This window comes from Triticum aestivum, chromosome 5A (assembly GCF_018294505.1).
Source record: "Triticum aestivum cultivar Chinese Spring chromosome 5A, IWGSC CS RefSeq v2.1, whole genome shotgun sequence".
Taxonomy (NCBI): domain Eukaryota; kingdom Viridiplantae; phylum Streptophyta; class Magnoliopsida; order Poales; family Poaceae; genus Triticum; species Triticum aestivum.
Genome location: NC_057806.1, coordinates 549,414,643 through 549,427,101, shown reverse-complemented (window position 1 = coordinate 549,427,101; position 12,459 = coordinate 549,414,643). Strand labels below are relative to the sequence as shown.

Sequence of the window (12,459 nt, the reverse complement as noted above, 5' to 3'; positions counted from 1 at the left end):
TGTACTATTTTCATGCATGATCAAACAAGTTAAATTGATGTTTTAAGCAGAACAAGAAAAGGCACTTTAAAAGGCCATATTTGAATTTGAAATTTGAATCCTTGATTCAAATTTGTTCAAACACCCCTGGTTTTAGTTGCATTAGCCCAATACACTCATTTTGCCATGTTTCATGCATGCATCATATTGTTGCATACTGTTTGGTAATGTTTGTGTATCGGTGCTCTCTGCGGCAGGTTCTGTCCCCGAAGAGTACCCTGATTACCCTAGCGAAGAACCGTATCAGTGCATCGAACCATCAGGCAAGCAACCAACCATTTGATCATATCGATACAATCCCATGTTCTCGCTCCTGCTCTCTTTTACTGCATTAAGACAACGCGATTCAAACTGCTGTGTGCTACGGTAGTTGAACCCATTTCCTCTGCATGACCTGTCATTGCCACAGTAACTAGATGAAACTCACTAGCATGTGTAGGAGTTGATTGAGCCATATGTATGTGTTGTTCCTACCTTGCTATGCCTGCTATGCTTAGAGTCGTGTCAGGTCTGGTTCATCTGGGTGATGGGCTAGAGTGAAATGATTATGTCGGTAATGAGAGTGGTGTGGTGAACACGATTTGGTAAAGGTATCGATGAGAGGCCATGTAGGAGTACATGGTGGGTTGTTTCATTGAAGCCGACCTTAAGCACTGAGATCTGTATGCGTGATTTAAGATACAGCTACTACCATGCATTGGGCCCTGAAATATGACCCCGCTCGACTTCTTACTCACCCTAGCTCTCTGTCCAGGAGTTGCAAGTAGTTTCTGGTGTTTGTAGCCTACTGGAGGCCGTGGACAGCGCTGACCGTAGGGGTGGGCTGTGATGCGGTAGGTACGTGGCCGGGTGTACCGAATACCCGTTAGGTATCTCGGGAACCCTGTTCACATCGTTCGGGGCTGTATGGGAAACCTCGGCCGGACTCCCTACGGATGGAACCTGAATAGGCGATAAACCTGGACTAGAGGCTTAAGTGTTTAGGTAGGTCGTGGTCTACACCCACGTCGGCTTTCGCTTGAAGTCTGCCGAGCACATGTCGTGTGCAGACGCTAAGTGGTGGAAACATGTATGAAGAAGTACACCCCTGCAGGGTTATCATAATCTATTCGAATAGCCGCGTCCGCGGTAAAGGACTACTTGGTTGCCTATACAGTTCATAGACAAGTAAATGGAAACTGTTAAAAGCCTCAAGATAAGTGTGAGTGCCGAGGATGGCTCTTCCGTAGGAAGACGGAGGCGGATCCTCGGTAGTGTATTGAAGTGGTGAGTAGTGGACTCGTGTGCGCAAAACCATTTCAAGTTGGAGTATCGTAGGATAGCCTAGCCAAGAGTCAGAGCTGGCTTGCTGCAATAACTACACCAACCCTTCTTGATACTATGCATGTATGTAGGATCTGATGTAAGTCTTGCTGAGTACCTTTGTACTCATGTTGCTATAATCTACATTTTTACAGAAGACGCTGCAACCCCTTCTGATGGGTTCTATGTAGACGTTGACATCAACGAGTAGGCTAAAGACCCAGGTGGTGACCCTGAGCTTGTGATGGACCACGTAGTATAGCTAGGCTTTCCAAGCCTCTTTTGTTTTACTAGTTGTCTGTACTCAGACAAGTTACTTCCGCTGCTGGTTTGTATGACTGTATGACTTGTATGTTGGGTCGTGAGACCCGTACCTTTGTGTATGTTATGTATGGCTCACTGAGCCTTAAATAAAGTACTTGTGTCGTAGAGTCATGTTGTGATGCTTCGTTATATTTGCACATATCGAGCATATTGTGTGTATGATTGAAATGCTTGGTATGTGTGGGATCTGACTATCTAGTTGTTTATCTTTAGTAGCCTCTCTTACCGGGAAATGTCTCCTAGTGTTGCCACTGAGCCATGGTAGCTTGCTACTGCTCTGGAACACTTAGGCTGGCCGGCATGTGTCCTTCTTCGTTCCTGTGTCTGTCCCTTCGGGGAAATGTCACGCTTTGAGTACCGGAGTCCTGTTAGCCCGCTACAGCCCGGTTTACCGGAGTCCTGCTAGCCCCGTGCTACAGCCCGGACCCACTTGCTGATGACCGACACGTTCGAAGCTGGGTCATGGATGCCTGTCCCTGTAAGTCTGTGCCACTTTGGGTTTGCGACTAGTCATGTCAGCCCGGGCTCTTTATCATATGGATGCTAGCGACACTATCATATACGTGAGCCAAAAGGCGCAAACGGTCCCGGGAAAAGGTAAGACGACACCCGTGGAGATACCGTGCGTGAGGCCGCAAAGTGATATGAGGTGTTACCAGCTAGATCGATGTGACATCGAGTCGGGGTCCTGACACGATCATCAGGCAAATTCATCAAAGTCCATACTTTGTTCTCATACATGGATCCCATTTCAGATTTCATGTCTTCAAGCCACTTTGCGGAATCTGGGCTCACCATCGCTTCTTCATAGTTCGTAGGTTCATCATGATCTAGTAGCATGACTTCCAGAACGGGATTACCATACCACTCTGGTGCGGATCTTACTCTAGTTGATCTACGAGGTTCAGTAGTGTCTTGTTCTGAAGTTTCATGATCATCATCATTAGCTTCCTCACTAACTGGTGTAGGTGTTGGGGAACGTTGTGAAAATTAAAAATTTTCCTACGGTTTCACCAAGATCCATCTATGAGTTCATCTAAGCAACGAGTCAAGGGAGAGAGTTTGCATCTACATACCACTTGTAGATCACGAGCGGAAGCTAGCCAAGGGGATGGTGATGATGGAGTCGTACTCGAACGTGATTCGGATCACCGATGTCCAAGTGCTGAACGGACAGCACCTCCGCGTTCAACACACGTACGGGACGGGAGACGTCTCCTCCTTCTTGATCCAGCAAGGGGAAGGAGTGGTTGAGGAAGATTGCTCCAACGGCAGCACGACGGCGTGGTGTAGTTGGTGCAGCAGTACTCCGACAGGGCTTCGCCAAGCATATACGGAGGAGGAGAGGTGTTGGGGAGGGGAGGGGCTGCGCCTTGGCTTGTTTTCAGCTCCCATGCGCCTCCCCACTATATATAGGGGTGGAGGGGCTGGTTTCTTGCCCTCCAAGTCCATTGGGGCGTTGGCCAAGGTGGGAGGAAAGAAATCCCATCATTTCCTTCCCCACCGATTGTTATCCCCCCTTTTTAGGGATCTTGATCTTATCCCTTCGGGATATGATCTCATTCCTTCTAAGGGGGGATCTTGGTGCGCCTTGACCAGGGGTGTGGGGCCTTTCCCCCACTACTCACGTTCATGTGGGTCCCCCCATGCAGGTGGGCCCCACTCCGGAACCTTCTAGAACCTTCCCGGTACAATACCGAAAAATCCCGAACATTTTCCGTTGGCCAAAATAGGACTTCCCATATATAGATCTTTACCTCCGGACCATTCCGGAACTCCTCGTGATGTCCGGGATCTCATCCGGGACTCCGAACAACATTCGGTAACCACATACAAACTTCCTTTATAACCCTAGCGTCATCGAACCTTAAGTGTGTAGACCCTACGGGTTCGGGAGACATGTAGACATGACCGAGACGTTCTCCGGTCAATAACCAACAGCGGGATCTGGATACCCATGTTGGCTCCCACATGCTTCTCGATGTTGTCATCGGATGAACCACGATGTCGAGGATTCGATCAAACCCTGTATACAATTCCCTTTGTCAATCGGTACGTTACTTGCCCGAGACTCGATCGTCGGTATCCCAATACCTTGTTCAGTCTCGTTATCGGCAAGTCACTTTACTCGTACCGTAATGCATGATCTCGTGGCCAACACTTTGGTCACCTTGAGCTCATTATGATGATGCATTACCGAGTGGGCCCAGAGATACCTCTCCGTCATACGGAGTGACAAATCCCAGTCTCGATCCGTGTCAACCCAACAGCTACTTTCGGAGATACCTGTAATGCACCTTTATAGTCACCCAGTTACGTTGTGACGTTTGATACACCCAAGGCACTCCTACGGTATCCGGGAGTTACACGATCTCATGGTCTAAGGAAGAGATACTTGACATTGGCAAAGCTCTAGCAAACGAACTAAACGACCTTTGTGCTATGCTTAGGATTGGGTCTTGTCCATCACATCATTCTCCTAATGATGTGATCCCGTTATCAACGACATCCAATGTCCATAGCCAGGAAATCATGATTATCTGTTGATCACAACGAGCTAGTCAACTAGAGGCTCACTAGGGACATATTGAGGTCTATGTATTCACACGTGTATTACGATTTCCGGATAATACAGTTATAGCATGAATAAAAGACAATTATCATGAACAATGAAATATAATAATACTTTTATTATTGCCTCTAGGGCATATTTCCAACAGTAGGTGTCACAGAAACAGTTTTCTGTGTTGCACTACTTTCCAATAAGGGAGCAGGTACAGTTACCTCGTCAAGTTCTACTTTCCTCCCACTCACTTCTTTCGAGAGAAATTCCTTCTCCAGAAAGTTTCCAAATTTAGCAACAAAAGTCTTGCCTTCGGATCTGTGATAGAAGGTGTATCCAATAGTCTCCTTTGGATATCCTATGAAGACACATTTCTCCGATTTGGATTCGAGCTTATCAGGTTGAAGATTTTTCACATAAGCATCACAGCCCCAAACTTTTAGAAACGACAACTTTGGTTTCTTGCCAAACCACAGTTCATAAGGCGTCGTCTCAACGGATTTTGATGGTGCCCTATTTAACGTGAATGCAGCTGTATCTAATGCATAATCCCAAAACAATAGTGGTAGATCGGTGAGAGACATCATAGATTGCACTATATCCAATAAAGTACGGTTATGATGTTCGGACACACCATTATGCTGTGGTGTTCCATGTGGCATGAGTTTGTGAAACTATTCCACATTGTTTTAATTGAAGACCAAACTCGTAACTCAAATATTTGTCTCCGCGATTAGATCGTAGAAACTTTTATCTTCTTGTCACGATGATTTTCCACTTCACTCTGAAATTCTTTGAACTTTTCAAATGTTTTAGACTTATGTTTCATCAAGTAGATATACACATATCTGCTCAAATCATCTGTGAAGTTCAGAAAATAACGATACTTGCCGTGAGCCTTAACACTCATCGGACCGCATACATCAGTATGTATTATTTCCAATAAGTCAGTTGCTCGCTCCGGAGAACCGAGTCTTAGTCATCTTGCTCATGAGGCATGGTATGCAAGCATCAAGTGATTCATAATCAAGTGATTCCAAAATCCCATCAGCATGGAGTTTCTTTATGCGCTTTACACCAATATGACCTAAACGGCAGTGCTACAAATAAGTTGCACTATCATTATTAACTTTGCATTTTTTGGCTTCAATATTATGAATATGTGTATCACTACAATCGAGATCCAACAAACCATTTTCGTTGGTGTGTATGACCATAGAAGGTTTTATTCATGTAAACAGAACAACAATTGTTCTCTAACTTAAATGAATAACCATATTGCAATAAACATGATCAAATCATATTCATGCTCAACGCAAACACCAAATAACACTTATTTAGGTTCAACACTAATCTCGAAAGTACAGGGAGTCTGTGATGATGATCATATCAATCTTGGAACCACTTCCAACACACATCGTCACTTCACCCTTAATTAGTCTCTGTTTATTCTGCAACTCCCGTTTCGAGTTACTAATCTTAGCAACTAAACTAGTATCAAATACTGAGGGGTTGCTATAAACACTAGTAAAGTACACATCAATAAGATGTATATCAAATATACTTATGTTCACTTTGCCATCCTTCTTATCCGCCAATCACTTGGGGTAGTTCCGCTTCCAGTGATCAGTCCCTTTGCAGCAGAAGCACTTAGTCTCAGGCTTAGGACCAGACTTGGGTTTCTTCACTTGAGCAACAACTTGCTTGCTATTCTTCTTGAAGTTCCCCTTGTTCCCTCTGCCCTTTTCTTGAAACTAGTGGTCTTGTCTACCATCAACACTTGATGTTTTTCTCGATTTCTACCTTCGTCAATTTCCGCATTACGAAGAGCTTGGGAATCGTTTCCGTTATCCCTTGCATATCATAGTTCATCACGAAGTTCTACTAACTTGGTGATGGTGACTAGAGAATTCTGTCAATCACTATCTTATCTGGAAGATTAACTTCCACTTGATTCAAGCGATTGTAGTACTCAGACAATCTGAGCACATGCTCACTAGTTGAGCGATTCTCCTCCATCTTTTAGCTATAGAACTTGTTGGAGACTTCATATCTCTCAACTCGGGTATTTGCTTGAAATATTAACTTCAACTCCTGGAACATCTTATATGCTCCATGACGTTCAAAACGTCTTTGAAGTCCCGATTCTAAGCCATTAAGCATGGTGCACTAAACTATCAAGTAGTCATCATGTTGAGCTAGCCAAACGTTCATAACGTCTGCATCTGCTCCTGCAATAGGTCCGTCACCTAGCGGTGCATCAAGGACATAATTATTCTATGCAGCAATGAGGATAAACCTCAGATCACGGATCCAATCCGCATCATTGCTACTAACATCTTTCAACACAATTTTCTCTAGGAACATATCAAAATAAACACATGGAAGCAACAACGCGAGCTATTGATCTACAACATAATTTGCAAAATACTACTAGGACTAAGTTAATGATAAATTTAAGTTCAATTAATCATATTACTTAAGAACTCCCACTTAGATAGACATCCCTCTAATCCTCTAAGTGATCACGTGATCCAAATCAACTAAACCATGTCCGATCATCACGTGAGATGGAGTAGTTTCAATGGTGAACATCCTTATGTTGATCATATCTACTATATGATTCACGCTCGACCTTTCGGTCTCCGTGTTCCGAGGCCATATCTGTATATGCTTGGCTCATCAAGTTTAACCTGAGTATTCCGCGTGTGCAACTGTTTTGCACCTGTTGTATTTGAACATAGAGCCTATCACACCCGATCATCACGTGGTGTCTCAGCACGAAGAACTTTCACAATGGTGCATACTCAGGGAGAACACTTCTTGATAATTAGTGAGAGATCATCTTAAAATACTACCGTCAATCAAAGCAAGATAAGATGCATAAAAGATAAACATCACATGCAATCAATATAAGTGATATGATATGGCCATCATCATATTGTGCTTGTGATCTCCATCGAAGCACCGTCGTGATCACCATCGTCACCGGCGCGACACCTTGATCACCATCATAGCATCGTTGTCGTCTTGCCGAGCTTGTGCTTCCACGACTATCGCTACCGTTTAGTGATAAAGTAAAGCATTACAGCGCGATTGCATTGCATACAATAAAGCGACAACCATATGGCTCCTGCCAGTTGCCGATAACTCGGTTACAAAACATGATCATCTCATACAATAAAATTTAGCATCATGTCTTGCCCATATCACATCACAACCTGCCCTGCAAAAATAAGTTAGACGTCCTCTACTTTGTTGTCGCAAGTTTTTACGTGGCTGCTACGGGCTTAAGCAAAAACCAATCTTACCTATGAATCAAAACCACAACGATAGTTTGTCAAGTTGTTGCTGTTTTAACCTTCGCAAGGACCGGGCGTAGCCACACTCGATTCAACTAAAGTTGGAGAAACTGTCACCAGCAAGCCACCTATGTGCAAAGCACGTCGGGAGAACCGGTCTCGCGTAAGCGTACGCGTAATGTCGGTCTGGGCCGCTTCGTCCAACAATACCGCCGAACCAAAGTATGACATGCTGATAAGCAGTATGACTTATATCGCTCACAACTCACTTGTGTTCTACTCGTGCATATAACATCAACATATAAAACCTAGGCTCGGATGCCACTGCTGGGTTTCGTAGTAATTTCAAAAAAATTTCTACGCACACGCAAGATCATGATGATGCATAGCAACGAGAGGGGAGAGAGTTGTCTATGTACCCTTGTAAACCGCAACGGAAGCGTTGACGCAACGTAGAGGAAGTAGTCATACGTCTTCCGATCCGACCGATCCAAGCACCATTACTCCGGCACCTCCGAGTTCTTGGCACACGTACAGCTCGATGACGCTCCCCGGGCTCCGATCCAGCAAAGCTTCGGGGATGAGTTTCGTCAGCACAACGGCGTGGTGACGATGATGATGTTCTACCGACGCAGGGCTTCGCCTAAGCACTACTACGATATGACCGAGGTGGAATATGGTGGAAGGGGGCACCGCACACGGCTAAGGAACGATCACGAAGATCAACTAGTGTTTTCTAGGGTGCCCCCCTGCCTCCGTATATAAAGGATCCAAGGGGGGGGGGTGCGGCCGGCCTAGAGGAGGCGCGCAGGAGGAGTCCTACTCCTACCGGGAGTAGGACTCCCCTCCCGTTCCTTGTCCAACTAGGAGAGGTGGAGGGAGAGAAGGAAAAGGGGGCGCCCCTCCCTCCTTGTCCAATTCGGACTAGGGGGAGAGGGGCCGCGCGGCCTGCCCTGGCAGCCCCTTCCTCTTCTCCACATTAGGCCCATAAGGCCCATTAACCCCCCGGGGGGTTTCGGTAACCCCCCGGTGCTTCGGTTTTATCCGAAACTTCCCCGGAACCCTTCCGGTGTCCGAATATAGTCGTCCAATATATCAATCTTTATGTCTCGACCATTTTGAAACTCCTCGTCATGTCCGTGATCACATCCGGGACTCCGAACTAACTTCGGTACATCAAAATGCATAAACTCATAATATAACTGTCATTGTAACCTGAAGCGTGCGGACCCTACGGGTTCGAGAACAATGTAGACATGACCGAGACAAATCTCCGGTCAATAACCAATAGCGGGACCTGAATGCCCATATTGTCTCCTACATATTCTACGAAGATCTTTATCGGTCAGACCGCATAACAACATACGTTGTTCCCTTTGTCATCAGTATGTTACTTGCCCGAGATTCGATCGTCGGTATCCAATACCTAGTTCAATCTCGTTACCGGCAAGTCTCTTTACTCGTTCCGTAATACATCATCTCACAACTAACTTATTAGTTGTAATGCTTGCAAGGCTTATGTGATGTGCATTACCGAGAGGGCCCAGAGATACCTCTCCGACAATCGGAGTGACAAATCCTAATCTCGAAATACGCCAACCCAACATGTACCTTTGGAGACACCTGTAGAGCACCTTTATAATCACCCATTTACGTTGTGACGTTTGGTTGCACACAAAGTGTTCCTCCGGCAAACGGGAGTTGCATAATCTCATAGTCATAGGAACATGTATAAGTCATGAAGAAAGCAATAGCAACATACTAAACGATCGGGTGCTAAGCTAATGGAAATGGGTCATGTCAATCAGATCATTCACCTAATGATGTGATCCCATTAATCAAATAACAACTCTTTGTTCATGGTTAGGAAACATAACCATCTTTGATTAATGAGCTAGTCAAGTAGAGGCATACTAGTGACACTTTGTTTGTCTATGTATTCACACATGTATTATGTTTCCGGTTAATACAATTCTAGCATGAATAATTAACATTTATCATGATATAAGGAAATAAATAATAACTTTATTATTGCCTCTAGGGCATATTTCCTTCACTCCGGTGTCGTTTCCTTCCTGAAGGCACCGCCTTGGAGCCCACGGTTCGTCATATGCGGCTTCATCTCTTCGCGGTGGCGTGTTCACGGGCGAGGACCCGGCTGCTCTTGTAGTGCTTGGGGTGATGTTGCTGCGCTCAGCGTTTATGTATCTTGTCTTGGGTGTGTGCGTGTGTTGTGGTGGCATGCGTTTGTACCAGATTGTTGTTGGTCGATGCTTTATATATAAAGCAGGGCGAAAGCCTTTTTCAGTAATGTAGGTTATTGAGATAACCCCATCTGATGCCACCATGTTCTCCAACCAGAGCGCTTGCTGGCTGCGGATGAGGGAATGGGAGAGAGCCTTGTCAGATGCACAACACTGCAGAAAGCTTCAGCCTGATTGGTGCAAGGGATCAGGGCTGTATGTCAGCAGGTGCAACCGGAGCGGTTGAACAGGGCCCCAAAAATTGGAGGGCCCCCGGATGCAGGTAATTAAGGTGTTAAACAGAGCATTAATTAGAGTAAAAAATGATGGAAATGTCGGACCCCAAGGCAGCTGCTTCTCCCTCCAATCCATCACCTCTCTCTCTCTCCAAATGCGTTGCAGCTATTCCAAAAAATCAATTTCACAGGCCCCAAATTAACTCATGGACCCATCGTTTCCTCTCCATCTTGATTCTTTTCCAATTCTCCTCGGGACTAATGCTTCACGATTTCCCAAAAGAAAGGCATTAGTGGCAGCAAACTGGCGTGGTCATGTACTCCAATCTTCTATATATTGGGGAGCTTTCCTCTCAATTCTCATATGCTCTTGTACATCATTTTTGGGGCCCTGTAGCGATTGGAGTTGCCCCTTGCACTGCTTTGTGGCTGACCTACAATGAACCATCCGAGCTTCATTTGCAGTCTCCTATGATCAAAAGCTACAGAGTCCTGGTAAGGCTGTGGCAGTTCTCGGCACCCTATTCTTTTATTAGTTTATAAGTAGACTAGTACATCCAGTGGTGTAATTCTTTCTTGAACCTGTGCATCTGGTGGTGTAATTCTATATGAACATTATATTGCTGCAATGAGAACACACTATACATTTTAATCCGCCCTTTCAAATGTCAGGGCCTAAATTTTGATTCGCTCCGGGCCTCTGATTTTCTAGGTACGGCCCTGCAAGGGATGGTTCCGTGAGGGTACAGCTCTAACATTCATGGAGGTATTGGAAATCTAGCCTCGCAAACAGTCTGATTCAGTTTCTCCACCTGCATCACCCTCCCATTATATTTTTTTATGTGTATAGGATTACCAAGGAGCAGCTGATGCATTCCGAGAAGCACTGAAACGTGAACCTGGGAGCGACGAAATCAAGAGGGCTATAGGGTAATGACAATGCATTTTCTAGTTTACCTACTTGTTACCCTATTGAATTAGTATATTGTCCAAGGAGGAAGATAAAAATGTAAATCGAAGCTCTTTCTACTGAGCTTAGAAATCTGCGAAATTATTCTCACTCAGGCATTTCACCCTTGTGGATTGCAGAGAGGCCATGGAGTCTGCTGCTCGCTCTGGAGATAAGAACCCTTGAGCTGGAATATAAGCATGTAGTAGTAAAAGGGAATGCTGTCGGCCTATCCTACCTATGATATGATCATATGACTCTGCTGTGCTACTGTGCTTGTTTTGTGGTTTGCTACTAGACCGCTTGTTTGTGCTTTGGAAGTTGCTGCACTTAGTTTCAGCAATCTGGAATTTAATTTGGGCGACAGAACTGTTCAAATGTGTGACAGCTTAGGCCTAATATGCTAGGCTATAGGTATCAAAGTATCACTTTAATTCTACTTCTGAAGAAGATTACACCGAGAGAAGGATATGTTCAAGTTTACACCGAGAGAAGGATATGTTCCTGCGTTTCATTCAATTGTACAAGAAGTGAGGAAAAGTCCATTGTTATAGGCTATGTGCCCGTGTTCATTCACACCTAAGCCACTGCCGTGGTCGCAGGATCAATTCGGCCAAGCCTATTGTTCTCATGTGCTCGAACCCTATCAAGTATATATGTTCATCCTTCTGGTCCGTAGTATGTTCATGCGTCAACCACCAGAAATCATCCTACGAGTCGGTACCATGATGGAGTTTGGTTGTGTTGTTCATGGATTTCAACGTTTTTGTCCAGCCTTCCCATTTGGTAGAAGTACTAGAAGATGTCAAGACACAACCACATTTTCAGTTAAGACTTGCACATATCAATGTGCGGAAATAACTAGAAAGGTAATGGACTTGGGGTTTGAGGTGAGCTACATCGACACCGTACCACTCAAGTATGTCACAAAAATCTCGGAAGATAGGAGGCCAAAGCCACACTTGATGAAATTAGGGAATACAACGAGCACTCCCTCCACCAGGTAAGAAATCCTTCCCCATCATGGTCATCTCCACACCGTTTGCATTATTACCACTCTTCATATGATCATCTCCAAGCCTAATGTGGTCTGGTTCTTTTTAATTTGTTTTCCCTTTGTAGGCATTTCAGAATAATATTGTTGATACGAAACTTAAATATAGTTAATAGATATAATACTGCAACTACAAAACTTGGGTTATGTTTGAGAGTATTATTAGATTTAATTATAGTTTTTATGAAAGTTGTGGTGGAAAGTCTAGACCGTTTGTATTTCTAGTTGTTTTAAACTTTTAGTACGCAATATAAATTCCATCGCTAGTATGATTGTTATCATAATTTTCTTTCCTGTACATTAAGAGAAAGAAAATAAAATGAATCGTAAAATTCTTTATGTGTATTTTTGTTTCTCATGTGGTGAATTATTCATAAAAATATATTTTTTGAAATGGCGTGATATGAAACCGAGCACCTGGGAGCTCTTGGCAAATAACTTTTCTGT

The 12,459-nt window shown here is 44.4% G+C and overlaps 1 pseudogene; it reads left to right on the top strand.

Moving 5' to 3' along the window:
• The window catches only part of LOC123101524 (ankyrin-1-like), a 36,530-nt pseudogene extending 25,386 nt beyond the window's left edge, over window positions 1-11,144 (top strand).
• Window positions 11,145-12,459: the final 1,315 nt, after the last annotated feature.